Raw genomic sequence first — 11,812 nt, 5'->3', positions numbered from 1 at the left:
AAATTAGTTAGTCAGAGAGGAAAAATATTTTCTTACCAAGATTAAAATTAAAAAATCCTATATTTTTTTATTTGTCCTCTCAGAGAGGAAAAATATTTTTTTCATTTGTCCTCTTTCAGTTTTAGTTGGGCAGACAAATGAAAAAATATAGGATTTTTTAGTTTTAATCTTGGTAAGAAAATATTTTTCCTCTCTAACTAACTAATTTTGTCAGCTCATTCAGAACGAGAAAAAGAATGTGCAAAAGAAAATTATTTTCATTTTAATCCAGTAAAAGAATATTTAGTTTAACCAAGATTTACTCTAAATAAACCTTGGCCCTTAGATCCGAAAAATGACAAGTGTCATTAAATTAAATGTGCATTGATGAAAATGGAGAGATTATGTACAGGAGGTGATCCAAATCCGTAACTTTATATTTATGTGAACATGTGGCTTTAACATCACTTTTATTTTCCGTTCTTTTTCATTCTCTGTTCTTTCTATTACTCTCCCTTTCTCTCTCACTTACATCTTTATATCTTCTCCCTTTCCCTCTCACTTGCATCTTGATATCTTCTTTGCAACTAATTCTTTCTATAAAAAGTTTTGCTCTTATTCAGTCTTAATCTGCATGTTTATGCTGCATTTGAAAGGTGAAAGAGAAAATTTAGCCATAATATTTTTAGTATTAATTTTTGCATATCTACATAGACCTACTCATGCATGTTTGGAATATATGCCTAGATGTATGATTCTGTAAAATTGATGAATACAAACTCTAATTTTTAGAGCAACTGGATTCCTTTGGCACACTGATGCAGCCAAGGTGCTTGATGATATGACCCAAACAACTAGCTTTTCTCTGTTACAGGTTGATAAGGAGGGTGCATCTGTATCATTTTACTTTCTACATGCATGTTTCATGATCTATGTGATGTAACTCTACTATGTATTATATAATAAAATGCCTCACCTTACTTTGAGTCTCGCGATATGTTGAGCCGATTTCTATTGTTACATTTGATCGAAAGATCTTTAGAGTGTTTAATCCTGTATATTTAATCGAATGTAGGCATACGTATCTTGGAGCACAGATCTTCTGAAATTGCAGCAGCGATGGCAATGTCTGATTCAGTTTATCAGGGAAAAGCATGACACATTGAAAGGCCAATGCATTGCTATACTTCACAGAAGTACAAGCTGTGAATTTGAGCAGCGCCATACATGATATAAGGCTCTTTAGAGGTATTACGAACTTTTCCTTTGCTCTTGGTTCTTGAGGTATTTGTTTATTCTCTAATTAAAGTTTTTGGAGTTAATCATCGATTGAACAAGATTTTCTCTATGGATAATTCATGTCCGCACAGGAACTGGGGGTTTTCCTATCATAAGGTATGAGTACAATTCCTTTCTAAAACATGGAACATGGGAATAAAGCTGAAGCATAAATCTGATATAGTAAGAGATGATACATTATATCTGTTTTCCGAATCTGAAGTTGATTCCTGCTTCAAGATTATAAAAGTATTAGAGCTTTATTTCAGATTTTCTTTTATATCTATTGAGAAGAGATGTGACAGAGGGTTGTGCAAGGATTGCAAGGTGATTCCGAGTGGGATACTCAAGACGCAACATAGGCTCTTGGTGGTGGACGTTGGTATTATGTTAAAGAGGAGGAAAAGGTCTACTCGAGAAAGACCGAGAATCAGGTAGGGAGCCTTAACTAAGGATAAAGCCCAAGCGTTGGAGGGGCGGTTGTTGGCTATGGGAGCTTGGAGGAGCAGTGGTGACGCGAGCACTATGTAGTCAGCAACAGCAGACTGTATTAGGGAGGCTGCAAGAGAGGTGCTAGGGGTCTCGACGGGCGTCTCTGGTGGGCACAAAGGAGACTGGTGGTGGAATAAAGTGGTCCAAGGTAAAGTGGAAGCAAAGAAGGCGGCGTACCTGAAGTTAGTTGAGAGCATAGGTGAGGAGGAGAGGCGAGTGTGCATGGAGAGGTATAAGACAGCTAGGAAGGAGGCTAAGCTGGCGGTCACAGAGGCTAAGACTGCGACTTATGGTCGTATGTACGGGGAATTGGGGAAAAAAGGTGGGGAGGAAGAAGTTATTCCGGCTGGCCAAGTTGAGAGAGAGGAAGGATCGGGATTTGGACCAAGTGAGATGCATCAAGGACGAAGATGGTAGAGTATTAATGGAAGATGCCTAGATTAAGAGGAGATGGCAGACTTACTTTCATAAACTTTTGAATGAAGAAGGGGATCGGGATATTGTGCTAGGCGAATTGGAGCATTCCGAGAGTCACCGTAACTTTGGGTACTGCAGGCGTATCGAGGTTGAGGAGTTCGTGGGAGCTATGCATAAGATGATTAGGGGCAGAGCAATCGGGCCAGACGACATTTCGGTGGAATTTTGGAAGTGTGTGGGGAGAGCAGGTTTGGAGTGGTTGACTAGGTTGTTTAATATTATTTTTAAGGGGAAGAGGATGCCGGATGAGTAGAGGTGGAGTACCGTGGTTCCATTTTATAAGAACAAAGGTGATATCCAGAGTTGTAACAATTATAGGGGTATCAAATTACTGAGTCATACCATAAAAGTGTGGGAGAGGGTGGTTGAAGCGAGGGTGAGGATGACAGTGTCTATATCCGACAATCAGTTCGGGTTCATGCCGGGTCGTTCGACTACAGAAGCTATACACCTTGTTAGAAGGTTGGTGGAACTATACAGAGAGAGGAAGAAGGATCTACACATGGTGTTTATTGACCTAGAGAAAGCGTATGACAAGGTTCCTAGAGAAATTCTCTGGAGATGCCTAGAGGCAAAAGGTGTGTCGGTTCCGTACATTATGGCGATTAAGGACATGTATGATGGGGCTAAGACTCGGGTTAGGATAGTAGGAGGAGTTACACCAAGGTTCTGCGCTCAGTCCGTTCTTATTCGCTCTGGTGATAGACGCGCTAACACACCATATTCAAGGGGATGTGCCATGGTACATGCTATTCGCCGATGACATAGTTCTGATTGATAAGTCGCGAGTCAGTGTTAACGAGAGGCTAGAGGTTTGGAGACAGGCTCTTGAGTCTAAGGGTTTCAAGCTAAGCAGGACGAAGACGGAATACCTGGAGTGTAAGTTCAGCGCTGAGCTAGGGGAAGTGGGCGTGGATGTGAGGCTTGATTCGCAGGTCATCCCGAGAAGAGGCAGCTTTAAGTACCTTGGTTCGGTTATCCAGGGAGGGGAGATCGACGAGGATGTCACACACCGTATTGGGGTAGGATAGATGAAGTAGAGGTTAGCATCCGGAGTCCTGTGTGACAAGAGAGTGCCACCGATACTCAAAGGTAAGTTTTATAAAGCGGTGGTTAGACCGGCTATGATGTATGGGGCTGAGTGTTGGCCCGTTAAGAACTCACATATCCAGAAGATGAAAGTAGCAGAAATGAGGATGTTGTGGTGGATGTGCGGGCACACTATGATAGATAAGATTAGGAATGATGATATTCGGGAGAAGGTGCATGTGGCTCCCATTAATGACAAAAGGTGGGAAGCGAGGCTTAGATAGTTCAAACATATTCAGAGGAGAAGCCTAGATGCTCCGGTATGGAGGTGTGAGCAGCTGGTTGTGGAGGGAACGAGAAGAGGTAGAGGGCGGCCTAAGAAGTATTGGGGAGAGGTGATCAGGCAGGATATGGCGAGACTCCAGATTTTCGAGGACATGACACTAGATAGGAAGATGTGGAAGTCGAGTATTAGGGTTGTAGGTTAGGAGGTAGTTGAGTCGTGCCTTACTTCATACCATTGTGGGACTAGCCATGTATGGTTTTTGTCTAAGATAGCTAGTGGCAATGTTGTGGCTTACTATTTCACTTTTCAGTGCATGTCCTATTTACTAGCTATCGCTTTTTCTTTGCATCTTTCTTCTAGATTTCATGATGTTCCTATTGTTCTTATGATTATTGTGGTGATACTAATATTTACTAATATTGTCTCTCTTTGCTTTGCATCCTTCTTCTGGATTTCATGGTGTTTCTATTTATCTTATGATTGTTGTTGTGATACTAATATTGTCTCCTTTTTGTCCTTTTGTCTTCTTTTTTTTGAGCCGAGGGTCTTTCGAAAACAGCCTCTCTACTCCTTCGGGGTAGGGGTAAGGCTTGCGTACACACTACCCTCCCCAGACCCCATTAGTGAGATTTTAGTGGGTTGTTGTTGTTGTATCTATTGAGAAGAGAACTTGAATCTTTAGCATATGAAATTAACAACCACGTAGCATATGTAGTTATAAAGTATACTATTTAAAATAATAAATAGTATATGTTTATATAATACGCTACCGATCACTTAATGCTCTTAGTTTTCTTGTCTATTATCATTGCAAGCTTAATTCTCTCCACGCAGTGCTTCAATTTAAATGTTAATTTGAGGTTAAATGTGTTTCTGAATCATCTAAACTCTTAAACTCTTGCTTCAACTAACAATTCTTTTCCAAAGCTTCTTTTCGTAGTTTATATAGTTGTCTTTAATATAAAATGTAGACATAGTTTAGCATTTTCAGATCAAACTTTTTTTTTGATGTTGATAATGGTACATGCTTGTGCTCACAGAAGACTTATATGAGAGAGGCTTCGTTATATCTCTAAACTTCCCGCCTTTTTTGGCTATGACTTCAATACTATTAGATAAAAATTATATTATGGCGTTTGAATTTTAATTTTAACATGTGCAGTGACGGAACAGAGGAATAAAAGGAAGCTTGATTTAGTATCTTACACCAAAAATGTTGATTAACGTGTTATACTTCTTTGATCATGTGTACTTTTGATTCTTAATGTCAAGGGGGAATTTTGCGGTGATGTTTTTGTCTTTCAAAATGAAGTTTGGTTTTAGATTGTACGGCACTTTGATTTGTTTTTATATTAATGAAAGAAAATGTTCGATTAGTATATACACCAAAAAGAATCGTACTGCAAATATAAGATGACTAAGTTGTTAAATGCATAGAAAGTCTGCTATATGCATAGATAGGCAATGCATTATAATGATTTGTTATACATGATTGTGGTGTAAGAGTAAGTATGTTATTCAAAAGGGTATGTTATCATAGAAAATGCCTATAAGAATCTTATAGCATGAGATACCTATATGTATTGTTATCTTTTTGACGAAACTTCTTATGAAATAACTCAAAGTGATTTTAACTATTACCAACTCATATGGTACTTGTCATGGCAATGATGACATTATGGTTCGGTACTTCCGCCAACATTTGCCTGTAAACAAGCTTTTAACGGGAGAATTGGCAAAAAGTTTTTTAGTTTTTCAGTGGAGAAACTCTTTGTATTTGTTGATTCTGCAGTGGTACCTCTATTGGTTTTCTAATCTTTCTATTGTGCCTTTCTTTTAAAATATTTTACATTGAGTAAGAGTTCCTTTATACGTTTCACCTTATAAAAAGAACTGAAGAAGTATCTTTTATACAAATCAAAATCTGTAACATCAAAGTGCTAGATGTTTCAAAACTTATTTTATGTATTCCTTAAATACATTATACTTTCAGGAATATATGTCTGATGCACAAGACAACTATGATCTTGGCTGAAGAGAGTATGTAAGTGGAGGTTCCCAAGATTTAGGCTGCCTGGGGTCCCATTTTCTGGTGAGTTGCACTGCTACTGGAAATCCTTATTGATTTCTTTATGTTTTTGTTCTGTAGCATATTTTAGTGAAGTTAACTCTGTGGAAAAGAGTAAAAGCTTCCCTATAGCGAGGGCAGGAACGAGAATTGTGCCTCATATGTTTAAATGGTGATAAGCATGCAGAAATTGTGGGAATTGCTATATTGGATTGTGCCTCTGTTTGAATAGTGAATGCATCAGTTTTTTTCTCTTTTTTCTCTTTCGATAAAGCGACTTGCATTCCAGATTTGGACATGAGTTGAGCACATCTTTTAGAGTGATGGGCTATCACCTTAGTTAAGGCTCCTCAATACATTGATGGCTAAGCTATTGTTCTGCTGGGCATGTTCATGATATTTACACATTTAAGTTCTGATTATTTCCTACGATGTCTCCTTACATATTAAACGGGATGTTTCTTTTTCTCAGTACTATTTGCCATTGTTCTTGATGATACATGAATTTGCTTAATTTCATAATACTGAAGTTGTTTCGGAAGGTAATAGAGTACACGAGTTGTTAGAAGTTTAGTTTATGACTGTTCATGTTGGGTCCGTGCTTTTGCACAGGCTACAAATTAAAAATAAAATTTTGCACATCTACAATAACATATAAACTAAAAAAAAATTATACAACTAATTATATAGTATAAAACTTATTTATAACTTATCTACAACTTTCATACATCATTTTACCCAGTTAAATACAACGACAACATCATACAACTTAAATACAATTTTCATACAAATATGTCTTTTGTATATATTTTGTATATTCTTTGTATATATTTTGTATGTGGTGTGTTTATCTTCCTCTCTAAAATTCCAATCAAAACTCTCTCTCTTAATACAATTTTGATACATATCAACAACTTTATATAAAAAGAAAGTATTTATAACTTAAATACAAATTTCATACAATGATTCATACATTATACAACTCTTTTTTAACTTTCATATAACATTCAAATAAAAAATATATTTAACTACAACAGAATACAACTTAAATATAATTTACATACAATTATAATACAACTTTAATACAATTTAGTATGTATATTGAATATCATATGTTCTTCGAATTTTAATTTGAAATCCAGCTAAAATAAACTCTAATCTACACCAAACTGTCACGACCCAAAGATCACTAGTCGCGATGGCACCTAACTCGACCCGCTAGGTAAGCCAACTAACAGACAATACAATCCAAATTAAATTTGTAGGAAAATAATGAAGAATTATCAGAACTTTTACAAATTAATCCAAGAACTAGTAGTACAAATCATGAGTTTCTAAGACTTAGAATTTATGAAGCTGATACAAATAATTACACGATCTGTTTGAAAGCTACATAACAAATTAACAAAAATCTAAAACCACCAAGGACAAGTGGCAGCCATATCCGGAATGCACGAATATCTTCAGAGTCAGCTCCCGACATTACCAGCAGCTCCGCTCCAAAAGTCTGAACGCAAGGTGCAGAAGTGTAGTATAAGTACAACCGACCCCATGTACCCAGTAAGTATTTTGTCTAACCTCGTCGAAGTAGTGACGAGGCTTTTTAGTTAAAAGATGCTCACTGATAAAATTTGCAATGTAACTAACAATAGAACTATACTACAGTATAACAGAATAGAGCACACGAACGAATGTACAAAGCAATAACAAAGTACTAGAAGAGATCACAATCCAAAAGTTTTCAATATCTCGACCAATCTTTTCCTTAGAACGAAACCCAATGAACCACAATAATCACCTCAAAACTTTCGTAGTGTGAGAGAAACACTCAAGACATCAAATTCAATGGCACGGCAGCACCCTTCGTGCATTCATCTCATTCTCACCAAATATGCGTAAAACAGTACCAACTGAAGGGCAGAAATACGGATAATAGAAATGACAAAGTAGGAAATACGCAAGTAGTAATAATGAACGAGAATGTACATAAGGATGTCAGTATCAGACTGGGCGGAAAGCATAAAGGTAATGACGACAATTAGGAAAAAGGAATGTAACTTCAACTAACTAGCATGGTGGAGGCATAGAGATAGATATAACAATAAGAAAGGGGACACGTGATCTTTATAAGTTAACAAGTAGAGACATAAATGACTAACATGGAAGAAGACATGTACCTAAGTGCAACAAAACAAATATGACGTGGATGCAATTATAACAGCAGGAAGTAGGCATGATATTTACAAGTTAAGCAACTAGAAGGCATGGGTAATACAACAGCAATTGAGATAGAGAATAAAGACAGAACAGTGACGACAAGTCACATAAGAACCATAAGTAAGACAGTAACAATTCAAGGTAAAGACATGAAGATATCTGCAAGAAGAGGATATCACAACATAATGCATGTCCCTCATCCACACTTGCACAGAAACACCCTTCGTGCCATGAACTCACAATAACATAGAAGCATGATAATATAAATGCAATGGCACAACATCACCCTTCGTACTTTTACTCACATAATATGGCACGGCTGTAACAACCACTTTGGGAGGGTGCTACTTATGAAATAAATCTAATTTACTACTTACAACATTAAGAAGACATTAATTAAAAAAAATATTCAGAATAATTTAGTAGCGGAAATAGCCCATGCGATGAGGTCCAAAGTTTAATTTTTTTTTTTTGAAAATAGTCCTCATAATTTTATTTTATTTTTAAAAATGAAATACAATGTAAAAATATTAACATAAGGTGATATAACCCTTCTTGAATAATCAACATCACTGCAAGTTTGTATTGTATATAAATTCCAAACTATCGAGTATAAAAAGGAAAACTAGTTTTCTCTTTTGTACATATATATAAGAAAAAGTGTAAATTCAACATATTACAAAACTTGAGTTATTAACACACCTTAAAACAGAAAAATAAGTTACCAAATTAAAGTTACAAGATTTTGGTCTTAATATCCAAGCCTCCAAATAACATACATAAGTGTGACATATATATCATGTACAAGTCCTAAAACTATACAAAACCATAGTACATATGAAAATGTGATCTCCATAAGTGGTCCCAAAAAGACTACTTCATAAGGCCGTCTTCAAATTTCATCGTGTACATTACCTACGATAGAAAACAACTATCGCTAAGCATAAAGCTTAGTCGCGTATAAACTTTGGGCTTTGAGCCATTAACTTCTCCAATTCCCATTTTCAGTCATAGGTAGCTCAAATGAAACATAATTTAAAACAAGTGAACAAATATATCAAAAGTATCAAATATCAACCCTTGAAGTGTTTCCAAATATCAATAACAATATTCAAGATTCAAGAGTTGAGAAAGCGTATACTATCAATCCAAGAAAGCTTGTCAAATATCCATTTCTCTCCCAATATGTACGTCATGCCATCACACTAAGCAAAATCAGATATCAATATGGACCGAAACCCCAAATCAAGTAGGGTCAAAACCCAATAGTCAAGAGAATCAAGAACCATATTAAAAATGGCTTCCTAGTTCATACTTAACACGGACAAGTTCCATAATTTAAGACAAACTACAAATCTAAAGTCAAGATGGCAAAAGATCCAAATCAAGAGGCATGCCAATATGAGTGAAAAAGTCACTGCCACAAGAATGACAAAGTCCCAACAAGAATGCAAAATGATCAAACAATTCGTACGAGTGGGCGATTTTAGCAAATATCTTGCAATACTTGATATAACACGCATACAATGCTATTAATTGAAGACAAGAAAAATAAAATATCAGGTTATTTTAAAATATTCCAGCAAGTAAAAAGATTACTAAGTTTATACACAGACCTTGGTATTTTACCACAAAATAGTTCAACCACAACTTGAGGACGTTCGAATCGTCTACGCCATAGACAAACCAAATTCGTCCACTTCCTCAAACACTTTCCCTTAGCTTTTACAAGGATATATATACCTTAAATACATAATAAAATATCTATATAAGTTCAGTCATTTAACATGTCAAACTAAACATGATATTGGAGAAAATTACCCAAAATGTTTGAAACAGAAATTCTGGACAGTATCACTGTCTTGTGTTGTGACTCAGATTTGAAGATCAAAAAGGACAAATTAGAGTGTGTGGTCTTCTTTACAATTGTAGATATGTGTCTTAGCTAAGGCTGGCAAGTGGGCCGGTTCAGGCCCGGGACCGCGGGCGAAATAGCTAAATGGGCCAGGACCGTTTGGTCCGGTTTTAGCGGGCCTGGTCCGGTCTCGTGGGCCGGTCCTATGATTTGGGCCCGTCAGGCCCGGGACCGTTTGGCCCGCCAGGGCCCGAACCGGCCCGGTCCCTTAGCGGGCCAAACGGTCCCAACGGCTATTTTTTAAAAAAAAATAAATAAATACCGTTGGGCTGTCAAAAATAGTCGTTGGGCTGTCAAAAATAGCCGTTGGCTATTTATAAAATAGCCATTTAACCCCCCCAACTTTGTTTTAATCTCAAACTTTTTATAATTACACTTTTTCCCTATTTTTAACTATAAATACCCCATCATTATTTCATTTTTTTTTTACAAAATCATCAATCTATCACAATCTCTCTCTAATTTACTTCTATAATTGCTACTATTGCTTACTTTATTGTTACAATTTGTGAAATAATTGTGAAGTTGGTGAATTGAAGTCTTCAACGATAATCAATTTCCAACAAGTTGTTCGTCAATTCGGTAAACTCGTTCCAACTCTTAAGTTTTAATATTATAATTTTGTTTGTATTATTTACTTTGCTTGATTAAAAGTAAGATGGCTTATTCCTTAAAAAATATATTTAGTAAAAATAAGGGAAAATCGAAGAGTGGTGAATCTAGTGGCCAATCTGTTCCTCCTCCACTTCCCCCGGCTCCCCGATCCAAACCTGTTACCCATCCTACACCTCCTATTCTTGATAGCGATAATAGTTTATTACAATTTACCGAGAGTCAAGTTTGCCATAATATTGCACCCGGTGAAAAATTAAACCATGAATATATGAATGCTCTTTATGGTAATCCAACTATTGATTAAAATGATGATGAAGAAATAGATTTTGATGAAACGCAACCGGATGACGATACACCCACTAGTCTTGCTCCTGAAGTTAACCCAACTAATAATAATCCATATGATCCTCCATCTGACCCTCTTATTAGTACCCCTACTTTTTCTAGACAACCTTCTAAACGGGCAGAAACATCTCTTGTTTGGCAATTTTTTACTCAACTAAGAGAAAAAATAGGGCTATGTGTAAAACTTGTGGCAAAGAGTTAGTTTTTCAATATGTTGGAAGTCGGGGGGGACTGGAAGTTTGACTAGACACATATTGCTACACCCTCAAGATAAAGCTAGATATTTTCGTATGAAAGTTTTGGTTGAGGGGACAAGTGCACCTACTTAGGCTGACCTTAGTACCGGGTCAAATCAATTTCAACCGAAATCAATACTGTTACCGGTGGTATTTTATATTATGATCCAAAAGAAGATCGGGAAGAATTGGCAAAAATGGTTACTGTTATGTGCTTACCCTATAGTTTTCCTTCTAACCCCCACTTTGTGCATTATATTAGAAAAGTTTATAATCCTACTTATAAAGGTTTTCCTCGCACAACCGTAAAGAGTGATATTTATAAATATAAACATGAATATGAATAATATTTGCGCTATTTATTTACTCATATAAATTGTCGTCTTGCTATTACAACTGATATTGGTAGAAGTGATAATGACTGTGATTACCTTACTGTTACCAGTCATTGGATTGATGAGCATTGGATAATGCAAAAGCGCATTATTGCTTATAGAATAATTAATTCACGTCACACAGGGCAGTTTATTTCTAGCACGATTGCGAATATTTGTAGATATTTTTGCATTAGTGATAAAATAATGTCAGTTTCAATGGATAATGCTACTAGTAACACAAATGCTGTAGCATTGCTTACCACTACACTAAGTCCTGTATTTAGTAACAGTTTTCATGTTAGATGTATTTGTCATATTTACCATTTAATTGTGGGTGATGGTATGCGAATTTTAAATGTTGAAATTGAAAAGGTTAAAATGACTCTTAATTGGCTTTTTTTATTCAAACCGTAGAAGTAGACTTAGAGAATATTTTAAAAGATGCGATGAATTTGGCCCAAGAGAAAGAAAGGTTCCTAAACCTTGTCCAACTAGATG

General features: G+C 36.2%; 1 long non-coding RNA gene across 1 annotated transcript; it reads left to right on the top strand.

Moving 5' to 3' along the window:
• Window positions 1–446: 446 nt before the first annotated feature.
• LOC104100656 (uncharacterized) lies at window positions 447–6,080 on the top strand. Its single transcript, XR_687303.2, has 3 exons — window positions 447–635; window positions 1,055–1,227; window positions 5,535–6,080. It is a non-coding gene; the product is annotated as an uncharacterized lncRNA (long non-coding RNA).
• Window positions 6,081–11,812: the final 5,732 nt, after the last annotated feature.

Source organism: Nicotiana tomentosiformis, chromosome 9 (genome assembly GCF_000390325.3).
Source record: "Nicotiana tomentosiformis chromosome 9, ASM39032v3, whole genome shotgun sequence".
Lineage (NCBI taxonomy): Eukaryota > Viridiplantae > Streptophyta > Magnoliopsida > Solanales > Solanaceae > Nicotiana > Nicotiana tomentosiformis.
This window is presented reverse-complemented; position numbering and strand designations above follow the sequence as displayed.